Here is a 13,134-nt window from a genome sequence, read left to right as displayed (position 1 = left end):
GAAACAACACAAAAAGGCTATTAGACACTTAATTGTTACCTAAGGAACAATAACTATAAAATGGGAAAATAACACTATAGAAAGGTATTTAGGCATGCAAATAATAATCCTATGACAATTTCCAAGAAACAACAATCCCAACTATATGAGCTAAAGTAAATCCACTATGCAACAATTGTAATTTCTATTTATAACAGAACATGTGCTCTAACAATGACTTAACCGAATTCCAACTATAAATTTAAAACAATTACAAAAACAAGTAGCTGAAGGGAAGGAACATAACACAGATTTAATTATACAGATGAAGACAATGTTGCTTCTAGGATCGAGCCTAAATAACCAGAATCAAACCATCTTGTAAAAGAAATCAACACAACAAATTAACTTTGAATGATAAAAGCTTTTATTGAATTACAGAGGATCAATTACACTCAATGCTTTCTCAGGTTCACGACATATGTCAAAGATATTACAATTGAACAACCTCTCTCTAGGCTTAATTCCTAGTTTTTATACTATGACTATAGAAGATAAGATTGTAAATCTATTTTTGATAAAGAGAAATGCTGAGAATCTAAAGATTCTCAGGATGCTTATTTTAATTTACAAGAAATCTTAAAATTTATGGATGACCAAGTCGGAAGCCTATCTTTAACCAATTTACTCCAAACAACAATTGACAATATTATGTTATACGATTTTCTATGATAAATCCAAGGAACAACATCAAGCGCTAGATCATCGATAGATTCCTGTTCAAAATAAGGATCCAATTGTGAGTAAATAATGCTTTTGTGATCAAGTCAATTTATAAAGGCAATAGAATAATATAAATACATTAAATTCTTCTAGAATCCATATTACGTAGATTATCATCTCCTAAATGTAGGAAAGACTTAGGAAAATAATATAAGAACTAAGAAATAAGGTAAGTATGAGGCCCAACAAAGACATTAAAGACAAAACAATTACTAGAAAATCTCAACAGTGTGAGCATAACAGTTTTTAGTGTATATGGGGTGTGTGATGGGTGGAGGAAACGAGAGCTTCACTAGGGGAGAAATACCATATCACTTGCATTCATATTAGTGGATATATATTTAGGAAAAAATGACATAATATATTATACATGTATTAGGCGGTAAATAGTTTTTATATTGGCAGGTATAAAAAATGGAGTTGAATGTTACTGAAAAAATATAAAAGGGTATAAAAAATGTTAATAAAAAAATGGATACCTACAATATCTAGTGAAACTAGGTTTTTTTTAATTAGGAAGGTGTATTGGGTTTGTATTGGTATGGGGTTAAATAATGCGATTTTTAGATGTATTTTCTAATATATAGTCAAATTAGTGGTATTATTTAGTATGTCATGAACACACATGACATCTTACGGGTTCATTGAGTGAAGCCCCCATGGTGGAGGACAACTAAAAATAAATCCTTCCAAGATGGAGGTGATCACGAAATGACCAATACTAATGTTTCTCAGGCTAGGAGTTTCGTTGGGGTGACATAGTACATGAGGAAATTCATAACCTCATTTTTAGTAATAGTAGCATCACTCCACACCAAAACAACAATTGGAAAGAGTTTGTAGTGGGGAAAGGGTCAATGAAGGGCCTTTGAGGAGTTAAAGAAGAATATCAATCAAGCAATAGTTTTAGAATTACCAAACTTGCAGCAACCCTTGGAAGTGGAGAGATATGCAAGTGGGTATGTTATGGGAACAATCTTGATGCAGGAAGGAATGTATGCTACCATTATGAAGTATTTTAGGGGGTAGTTCCTAACTACCCTACCTATAATAAGGATCTTTATGCCCTGGTGCAAGATGTGAAGACGTGGAAACACTATATAAAGGGAAAGGAGACAATAATCCACATAGATCAACAACCACTATAGTACTTGTAGGCTAAGAGTAAGATACAACATACCAGGAATTATAAGTGGATGGGGTTTCTACAATAGTTTCATTTAGTGATAATGTGTATGAAGGGAAACACAAACAAGTTGTCCAACCCATTTGTAAGGCAACCCACATCAAAGATCACAATTTTGGGAACTTTGGTGCACATAGAGAAATTCAACCATAATTCATACATAGAGACATATTTAGAGGATGAGGACTTCAAGGAGGTGTTTAAAAAGTTACAGTGTCAAAGTCATGTGCTTGATGGTGAAAAAAGCATTAACTACCATCTCTAAGATGGATTACTCTATAGGATCAATAAGCTACGTGTTCCTAAAGGCAAGTGATTGTAGCTAATTAGAGAGGCTCACACCTCACATGGTTACAAGGTAGTTTGGTGTAGGGAAGATAGTGGAAAACTTGCAGAGGTATGTATATTGGCCCAAGATGCAAGAACATGTGGCTAGGTTCATAAGAGGATGCATGATTGCTTGTACAGCCAAGCCTAGTAACAAGAAACACGGTCTCTGTCATCCGTTACTTGTACCCACTCATCTATGGGAAAGCATTTCCATGGACTTTGCGGGAGGTTTACCAACAACGAGTAAGGGACATGACTACCTATTCGTGGTAGTTGAAAGGCTTAGCATGATGTTTATTTTGATGCCTTGTAAAAAGACCATCAGTAGGTAACGAGTGGTGAACTTGTTCATTGGATAGGTTTGGGTGCACTTTTGGATACCAAGGTACATGATTTCATATAGGGACATGAGATTTATCAATGCATTTTGTACTACATTGTGGTTGAAGATGGACACTGTGTTGAAGAGATCTACAACATTTTGTCCTTAAACATATAGGAAAATAAAAGATTCAATAGGATTTTGGTGCAAATTTTGAAGGGTTATAACTAGAAGCAACTAAATACCTAGGATAAAAATATGGCATATATACAACACTCTTAATATAGATAATACCACACTTCTATTGGTAAGTCCAAATTTGAAAATTATTTTGGATATTTTCCTCCTTCAACTTTGGATATTGTGTATCAGAAACACAAAGGAATAAGGGAGGATCTTTCCGGGGATGCCTTGAGGGTTGAAATTTTTCTACAAAATATGAAGTAGATTGATATATAGGTACAAGAGACACTACAAAAGTCACAAGAAAAATACAAGTCCATGCATGATCAATACAGAACAAAGAAGTCATTCAAAGTGGGAGACAGAGTATGGTTATAGTTGAATAAGGATGGGCTACATGGTCCTCTTAAGAAAAGTAAAGGCTTTGTGATATGTTCCCTTTGAGATACTGGAAAAGACTCAAACTACCCCCATACATGCGCATTTACTTAATTGTGATTATGGAAAATATGAAGCTCTATGAGCCTTCCATGCTAGATCATGAAGAGGAATAGGTGCTACCTTATGTAGAATATTTTTCACCACATGCTCATGTAGAGTTAGTGGAAGACAAAATTTTGTAGAAGAGATGTAGATCTATAATATAGGGGTAGCATGGCATTTTTTAGAGTGGGTTGAAAGGAAAACTTCTAAGCAAAGAGAATTGTTAAACCCAATAGAAGGTGGATGAAAAATTTCCTCAACTCATTTAAATAATCGTTTGGGGACCAAAATCCTCCAAAAATGGGTATGCATTATCCATATTGGCTCACTATATTGTTTTTCATCCATCATAATGCTCTTAGGGTGAAACATTTGAGGAATAACTTAGAGGACCATTTTTACCCATGAGACCCAATTTGGAAAATTGGGGTGTGAAACCTTTCAAGAGAATTTTGAGGCATTAAATGACTCTTATTTGGGATAAAAATTTGTCACTTTATCATTACCCCTTATTTTTACTATTTTTCACACAAATACCTTTTCAATGGTGTAAGAATCACCTCAACTAGAGTTTGTATGCAAAATGTATCCCATTAGGAAGTTGACCTTCTATTTTCACCAACATAATTCGAGAGGATGCCACATCAATGACCATAAGTCATGGAAAATGGGCTATCCAAATGATTATGATGAATAATACTCTAGATGATTCCATATTGTAAATAAGGTTAAAAGTCGAGGTAGTCAAACCTAAGCACTAGTAGGCTATCAAGTTTTGTTATAAGTAGGCCACTAGGAGGACAGGGAGTTCCATTATTTTCCATAGATGAAGAAAATATCTAAGAGGGATAAGGGATAGAGCACATAGAGATGATTTGTGCACTATATTAGACCACGAGCTACTAGCCATACTTCTTTGTACTTGCAGTCATTTTCTATTTAGAGAAAGACAACAAAGTGGCCTCACCTTCCAGCTGGGTTTTTTATCGAAAGGGTTTCCCACATTATATATTTTGACAAATCATGGTTTTTGAGTTTTATTTCATTTTTCTATATTTTTTCATAATTTTAATTTACATACATACAAAATTAACTATATTCTACATATCTGAAAATCTAAAGAGAAATAAAACAATGAAAATGTAAAATTTTATATTTTTAGATATAGCTATATCAGATATGTTGTGATGAACTATAGAGTAGAATATCCACGGTAATTTATGAATCATAGGATTATTATCTTTGATCCAAATTTTAGTATTTGGCTTAATGTTATAATTTGCATATAAGTTTAAAATGGATGCTATGTAATTTGGATTATCAACTATAATCCAAAATCTAGTTGATGACTCATCGTTCAAACTATTGTTGTAAATCTAAACCCTTACCAATTAGGATTGATGGCAATGCATGATGAACACTTTCACATCTCCATTAGTTGACAAAAAATTTGAAAAAATAAAATATCTAGTGTTATCAAAGATTTAAATTATAATAAATCGGGTGCAGTATGGTCTAGAAACCTTCGAACTCTGTTGTGACCCATATTTGAAGTTGTGACCCTAGATTTAAACCTAGGAAATACTTACTTTCGACAATTAATTCTTCCTACAATAGATAAATAAAACCAAACTAGTATGCACTCAACTCAACATAATTCCCACAAACACAACATCATATACAAAGACAATATATTAATTCAAGTTGAAGGGGAGGATTACATATTATTAATCTTCCTATAGTCTTTTACACATCATTCACACTCTCAAAAAGTCAACATCTTTCACTTTCTCCCGATTACATTGAAAAATATATTACATAGATCTCTCCTACCCAAACTCAACAAGATTAATCTATTTTGCTAAATAATATGAAAAAAAATCTTAATTTGGCTTAGTCTCTCCATTTTCATCGCAACTAAACGACTCTCATCCTATCATCTATAGCAATATGGATTATTTCTTAGATTTATAACTAGCAAAATGTTAGAATTTAAATAAAATTAAGGAAACCGACTTCCTTTAGTAAATATATTGACCTAAGATGGTCAATTAGAGGTTTTGATTGGTAGATGCTCTTGCACCAGACTCGTGGGGTAGAAAATAATTATTCATGATGTCTTCAATATTTTTGTCATACTTATAAATTTCTACTACGATCATGCAAGTATCATTTTGTATTGGTTGGTTCCTCAATTTTACCAAATACTGAAAATATTATTTACCTTTGGTTCTCTTGTCTATCCTTTGATCCAACAATATTTCAATCACTTTTTGAATTTATTTTGGTATTTTTTTCTGCCATATTCTAGTATGACCTTGATCATTTGTAGGCTCATCTGTTGTGACACTTTATATCTCCTTGAAGGCACACATATCTTCAACAATGAAAATTGGGAAATCACAATATTAATTGGGATTTGTAACTTATAAGTATTAGAATAATTTTTTTTTAAATCTTAGACGGACCATTTTTTGTAAGTTTTAATTTATTGTATATCCCTATAGGAAATTCCTAAGATATGCCACTATTAGGTCACCACTTTCAAGCCTAGTTCATTTTTTCTCATATATACTCTTTATTTATACTTGTTGTTCTTCTCTTGCAACTGTTTCTTAACTATTTCCTGCAATTCTTGCATGCTTGCTACAAAGTCTTCACCATCAACATTCCTTAATTCTCGTTTTCCAAAATTTCTTAACTCTAAATTTTTCCTCGGTTGCATTGCATATAATATTTGAAATTGGCTCATCCATGTGCTTCTATTGGGTGAATCATTATATGGAAACTCAACCTAAGCAATTACTTAATCCCATTGTTTGGGATGCTCACTCACCAAATGTCTCAAGAAATTTTATAAGCATTTGTTTACCACCTGTATTTTCCCATCAGTGTATGGGTGGTACGTTGAATTGAAATTGAAGTTACTTCCTAGTTTCTTACACAATTTTCTCCAAAAATTGCCTACAAATCTTGTATATCTAAAACAATGCTTTTAGAAAAACCATGCAACCTTACAATCTCTCTTAAAAATAAATTTGCAACATTGGTTGCATCACTGGTCTTTTTACAAGCTATGAAATGTGCATCTTAGAAAATATTTCCACAATAAGTTAAATAGTATAATTATCAATTTGTGTTTTAGGCAACCCCAAAACAAAATCCATACTTAAAAAGTCCCCTGGTCTACCTAGAATCACCAATGTCTTATATAAACCTACATTTCGAGTCCTTCCTTTAGCATGTTGACATACTTTGTACCTATCAAAAAATATTTTAACATCAGCTTGCATACCTTGCATATCTTTAATAAACAATCCCTCTTAAACCATATAATTCAAAAATTGAGTTCTATTATTGCTAACAAGATTTTCACATGTTGCATATGTATCCTTAAAAAACTTGCATGACCTATGTACGTCTCTTTTAACTCATCAAACCCAAAAAATTAACTTGAAATTCATTTAGAATTAAATTAATTATGCTCAATGCATCAACTACCTTGTATGATGTACGAATTGTGGGCTTAATAAAAAATGTAAAATTTTGCAGAAATTCTACCCCCTTACCATGTCTTTGATTCAACTTTGATTGAATTTTGATAAACTACAAAGCACGATTTTTAGCATACAAAAAAAAATTCTTGGGCATTAGATAATTTATCCATTTGCTTAAGGCTTGAACTATGGAATAAATTCTTTATCACAAGAGGAATATTTCTATTTTGCTTCATTCAGTTTTCCAATGAAATAAGAAATTGGTTTTCCCTCCTCACTCAAGGAAACTCCAATAATGATTGCACTTGCATCTGTCTTAACAAGAAAAAATCTATTAAAATTTGGGAAGGCCAAGCCATGTTGTTCCATTATGTTTTTATTTAACAATATGAAATTGTGTTTAGATACTATAGTACATTTGAATGGTTGTTTGCTTTCCTTCGTTGTCTTTATAATATGAGCACACATGCTACTAAAGTTTCTAATAAAATTTATATAAAATATTCCTAAGCCATTAAATATTCTCACCCCAAAGACATCGTTCAGAACAATCCAATTAATGATAGATTTAAATTTATCATCCATCTACAAACCATCTTCGGATATCACAATACCCAAGTATACCAATTTCTTGTTCACAAAATTCCATTTCCTCAAATTAATCAATAATTTGTCTCATTATAAGGTATTTAAGACTAATTTGAGATGTTTCAAATGGTACTCCTTTGTTTGACTATACCAAAATATTATCTAGATAAAATATAACAAACATGTTAGTAAATTCCTTGAAAACCTCATTCATCGACCTCATGAAAGTGTTATGTGCATTAGTGAGACAAAAATGAATCACTAACAATTCATACAATCCATGATTTTGTTTTGAAATTTGTCTTCCACTCACCCCCTTCTCTAATCCTAATATGATGGTATCCACTCTTTATATTAATTTTAATGAAATTCTTAGCACCACTTAAAAGATCAATTAAATCATTAATGTGTAGAAGTCGAAATATGCAGTTTATTGTATTTTATTGATGACTTTGGAATTAATACAAATTATCCATCCTCCATCCTTATTTGGGCCGAGTATTGTAAGAACAACACATGTACTCAAACTCTTTGTAACAACCTTGGTGAAAATTCCATGTAAAAATATATAAATACCATGGATTATGGGACATGTATTCCAAGATGAATGGTGGGGGAAACATTCTAGTGGGTGTTGATTTGGTTCATTATAGCTAAGGAAATTGACAAAGACAATCTCTAAGGATTTGGAAAGGAAAAATGACATTTTTCGCACATTTATTTATGAAAATAATGGAAATTAGGAGAAAAGGAAGGTCAAAGGTCACAGGTTGCATGTGAGGAGGAAAATAAAGAAAATAATGGAAAATGAAGAAAATAGAGGCCTCATTAACAAAAAGGCTTCGAAGGATCAGATGTCAAGCTCTTAGATGAACCTTTTGACAAGTTTTGGTGGAGCTCTCATTATTATCTCTCTCTCTCATACTATTGGAAACTTAGAGTTTTCTTGGAGAACTCTTGGAGGGTGTGGCATACTTGGATTCTTGGAGCAAGAAGGAAAATGAAGAGTAGGAAAGCGCAAGAGCATTGTTGGAAATAATACGAAGAGGGGGGGTGAATCAATATTTTTAGTCCAATAATTTTTCATTTCCCAAACAGATTTATATACGCTACTTCTGTGAAGTGAACATGCATGTACACGCTACTGTGATTAGAGAAACCAGTGTATACCTAGAGAACTTATGATTTAGTCAATTTATCATGTGTTGAACCTTAATCGGTGCATCCATAACTTATTAAACAATCTAGTAAAAACATAATAAACCATCACACATAAGAAACACACATGAACACCAAGATCTGTGGTGGAAACCCAATGCGACAGAAAAACCACCTACTGATGTCATCTTTGTCTTCTTTTAATATTAAAAAAATATGTTTACAATCTTGTACTGGTGTAGACTCATACCAGTATGCAGGCACCCACCTGTAGAAGGCTACAACCTTCTCCCATTTTCCAGCTTCTACTAGAAGGGAGCTACAACCCCCTAGCTCTTGTACTAGCCAATGTGTTTACTAGTACATAGGCACCGGCCTACAGAAGGCTACGACCTTCTCTCTTCCTCCAGGGACCACATTTCATAAATTTTTAGACTGGATGCTCCTGGTACACAACAATACAAATGAAGGCCTCGTTTCATCAAATTTTCATACTGGATCCATCATAACTTTGAAACTGCATCAACTAATAATCAGTTAATCTGAACAGTCAGATCACTGTCACCAGAACATCATGCTGAACCCAGAAACCTGCATCATCATTCAGAACCAGTTGTGACCTCAAAAATCATGCATCAGAATGTATACGCTACTTTACTGAAGCCAACCTGCGTATATACGCTACTTCCTCTAACCAAACCTACGTATACCTTCAAAAATACTGAAACATAAAACTTTTGATTCAAGTCTATATCAACCAACTATACACTAAACATCTACTATCAATTTATAGAGCTTTACACAGGAAATAGCAGAGATAACCCTTCTCACTTAAACAATTAACCAATCAGACACCAAACTCCTTATGCATTCAGTTTTACATTCAGATCTAAGAAGACTTCATTGACATACAATAGTAAAATAGTAGAAATGATCAAATAGATCAGTCGTTTATGAAGAATATGCTTTTCCTTTGTATACACTACTTGGAAGAGTAGAACCTGCGTGTATGCGCACTTTTACCGAGGCAAACCAACGTATAGATCTACAAATATTAAATCACAACTTTGCTGCTATTTCAGACTTTAGACATACCCAAATCATTACATTTAAAGAATAAAACAAGTGTATGCAATCAGATCTAGCCCAACCAATATCATATCATTCAATGATAAGTCATTTTAGGTCTCATGATCCTGATCCAACATTGAATTCAAGGTGCACAAAATATTTCAGAATACAAACATAACCCCTGCAACATAAAATATACTTCAGATAGAAGTATCTTGAGAAACCCTTTCACTCGCACACCATGGCATTTTGAGATTCTCCTCCTTATATAGATTTTGGCCTTTCTCAATACCTCAGACCAAAAACCACTTAGGACCATAGTATTCGTGGACGGGATCTAATAATCATTACTCCACTCAATATTGTGGGCAAATACCATGGTATTGACACCTGGTATTGTTTACTCTTGAATCTCTTTGATTCTCCCACATATATGTGCTTTGCCTCTTGTGAAAGTGCATGTATATGTATACACCCCTTTTGTTCTGTAAACCAACGTGTATATGCGATTTTGACTAAGTGGACCTGTGTATACATATTAACCTGCTTTACAAAATCCTTTTCCTTCAACTTCTTCATTCTGATCAGTAGACTTTAGTTCCATCTTCCCGTCCTTCTATACCAATGCCCTATTACCTTTGAATAGACCTGTTACACTGTGAGTTGCCTTTTATCAAAACTGAACTGACCTGTGAGTGAGTTTCCATCAAGGACAACACTTGTATCATAATGCCAACAATATCCCCCTTTGGAATTGATGGAAACCATGATGGTGTTGATTACTTCAAGATGTAGAAACTGTTAGAGATAACAAGCAACACAAAAATACTCTCCCCCTTTGACATCAAGGGCAAAGGGCGGACCAAGCTACTCTCCCCCTTAGTACGTGCATAGTCTGCAGAGATATGTTTCAAAAGAATAACATGAGTCTATAACTCAACTAAGTGAGTATGACCTCCCTAATACCAATGAGTCATACATACATCAATCACCCAACTAAGTGGGGATACACCATATTTGACTCATCCACCCAGCCAAGTGGGGATATACCAATTGTTTATACATGACAGAAATACAATAATTATTACATCATATATCCAATAGGACTCATGCAAACATAGACTATGGGAGAAGGAGTCATATCACACCTTAGATCTTTACATGACTTATGAAACAAATGATATAAATATCTAAAACCATAGCTGAACTCAACAACCATAATGCCAACAATGCAGAATGTGTGTGAAGGCTAATGCTCCCCATGAACCTGTGCTACCTGTGCATTGCCAACAAGTCATTCATCAAGGCATCTTTGTCAGTCAGATAAAAAATTAATTAAAAAAGCATATCATCATATTGTAATCATCAATATCATATTGAGCACCCATATCAGAGTTTGACCCACTTTTTTTTTCTGTCAGAAAAATATATACGCTTCTGCAGCCATAGAAACCTGCGTGTATACGCGACTATACTTCATGAAACCCGCGTATAAGAACCTTCCTCTGAAAACTGGATTTAACAGTAGGATGATACAACAACTACTCCCAGCTTTTGTCTGAGATATTCAAATGTTTCTCTAGGAAGCAGTTTGGTGAATATATCAACAAACTATTCTTTGGAGGGAACATACTCCAATTTAACATTTTGTTCAAGCACTTGTTCTTTTAGAAAATGGTACTTAATGGGTATGTGCTTGATCTTGGAGTGCATGACAGGATTTTTCGAAATAATGATGGCACTTGTATTATCACATAGAATGGATAGGGGTGGAGTACATGTGATTGAATTTCTTGAAATGTTTGCATCATCCAAAGTAGTTGTGTGCAGCAAGATGCAATAGTCACATATTTTTCTTCAGCTGTAGATAAGGAAATCGAACTTTGTTTCTTGCTGAACCAAGACACTAATCGTGAACCCATATAGAATGTACCTCCACTAGTTCTCTTTCGATCATCAACATTTCCTGCCCAATCTGCATTTGTATATGCATGAAGAGTAAGATCTGTATCTTTAGGATACCATAGTCCAAAGTCTTGAGTTCCTTGAAGATATTTGAAAATTCTTTTAACTGCCTAAATATGTGATTCCTTTGGATTTGCTTGGAACCTTCCAACAATTCCTATTGCATGTATGATATTAGGTCTGGTACCTGTTAGACAAAGCAGACTTCCAATCATAGATCTGTAAGTTGGTTGGTTTATTGCTGGTGATTCATTGTTAGAACTGAGACTGCATCCTGTTACCATTGGAGTACATACTGGTTTAGAATCTTCCATTCCATACTTCTTCAAGATCTGCTTGAGATATTTGGTTTGTGAAAGAAAAATACCATCTTTTGTTTGTTGTACTTGTAGACCAAGAAAATAAGTAAGTTCACCAAGTAAGGACATTTCAAATTCTTGCTGCATTACCGAAGCAAAATTCTAACTCATAGATTCTTCATTGCTACCAAAGATGATATCATCAACATAAACAACAATAATTAGTAGTTTATCATTTTCAATCTTTGTGTATAAGTTTCTATCTGCAGAACCTTTTATGAAACCTTGTTGTTGTAGATATTTGTCAAGACGGTAATACCAAGCCCTTGGAGCCTGTTTCAGACCATAAAGAGACTTTTTGAGCCTGCATACAAGTTGCCATCATTTCCTAGAATGAATCCTTCTAGTTGCTCAATATAAACTTCTTCTTCTAAATCTCCACTAAGAAAAGCTGATTTTACATCCATTTTATATACTTTGAATTTTCGAAAACTAGAAAGAGAAAGAAAAATTCTTATGGCTTCAAGTATGGAAACAGGTGCAAATGTTTCTTCAAAATATATACCTTCTTGTTGAGAATACCCTTTACAAATAAGTCCTGCCTTGTTTCTAATAACTTCTCCATTTTCATTTAACTTATTCTTTTGAAATGTTATCACTCTGATAATTCTTTTGAAGTAAAAAGAAAGAAAAACCAAAGGTAACCAAAAACCGCTTTTGGAGATCAAGACCTAGCCTTCCTGATGCTCAGAGAGGGCTCTCTCTTTAAAATTTAACTTTGTTTTAGTTAAGATGTTTTTAGGCTAGCTATGGTTGTTCAATGGGTTTCTGATTTGTATTTGAGATTGGGTGGTGGGATTTTCTTAGACAGATGGATAGAATGATGTCTTTTAGACCATTGGGTTATGGAGTCAAACAAGGAGGAAGAAAAAATGGATTAACTCACTAAAGGGAACACTCAAAGGACAATATAGCAAAGTGTTTTTTAGATCTTTGAGATAGAGGGGTGAAAGGGTTTCACTCGGGATGAGAGAGCAGTTAAGGGTTCTCAAATATGGATAATGAATGAGGAATGAAGGGGTAATCAAGATGAAAGGGCAATTAAGAATCCTTTAATCTGGATATTCAAGAAATCAATCTAAACCAAAGAGAAATTAAGAATTCTTTAATTTAAATATCAGAAGAAAACATTTAAATGCATAACTGTTAAGACAGAGTGTAATTAAACAAGTTATGAGATATTATTCCCGTTATAACATTTAGATTTGGAAAAGAATTAAAGATTATCAA

The sequence above is a fragment of the Pinus tabuliformis genome, chromosome 1_2 (assembly GCF_031772625.1).
Source record: "Pinus tabuliformis cultivar Carrire ecotype Pingquan chromosome 1_2, CPIR1, whole genome shotgun sequence".
Classification (NCBI taxonomy): domain Eukaryota; kingdom Viridiplantae; phylum Streptophyta; class Pinopsida; order Pinales; family Pinaceae; genus Pinus; species Pinus tabuliformis.
This window is presented reverse-complemented; position numbering follows the sequence as displayed.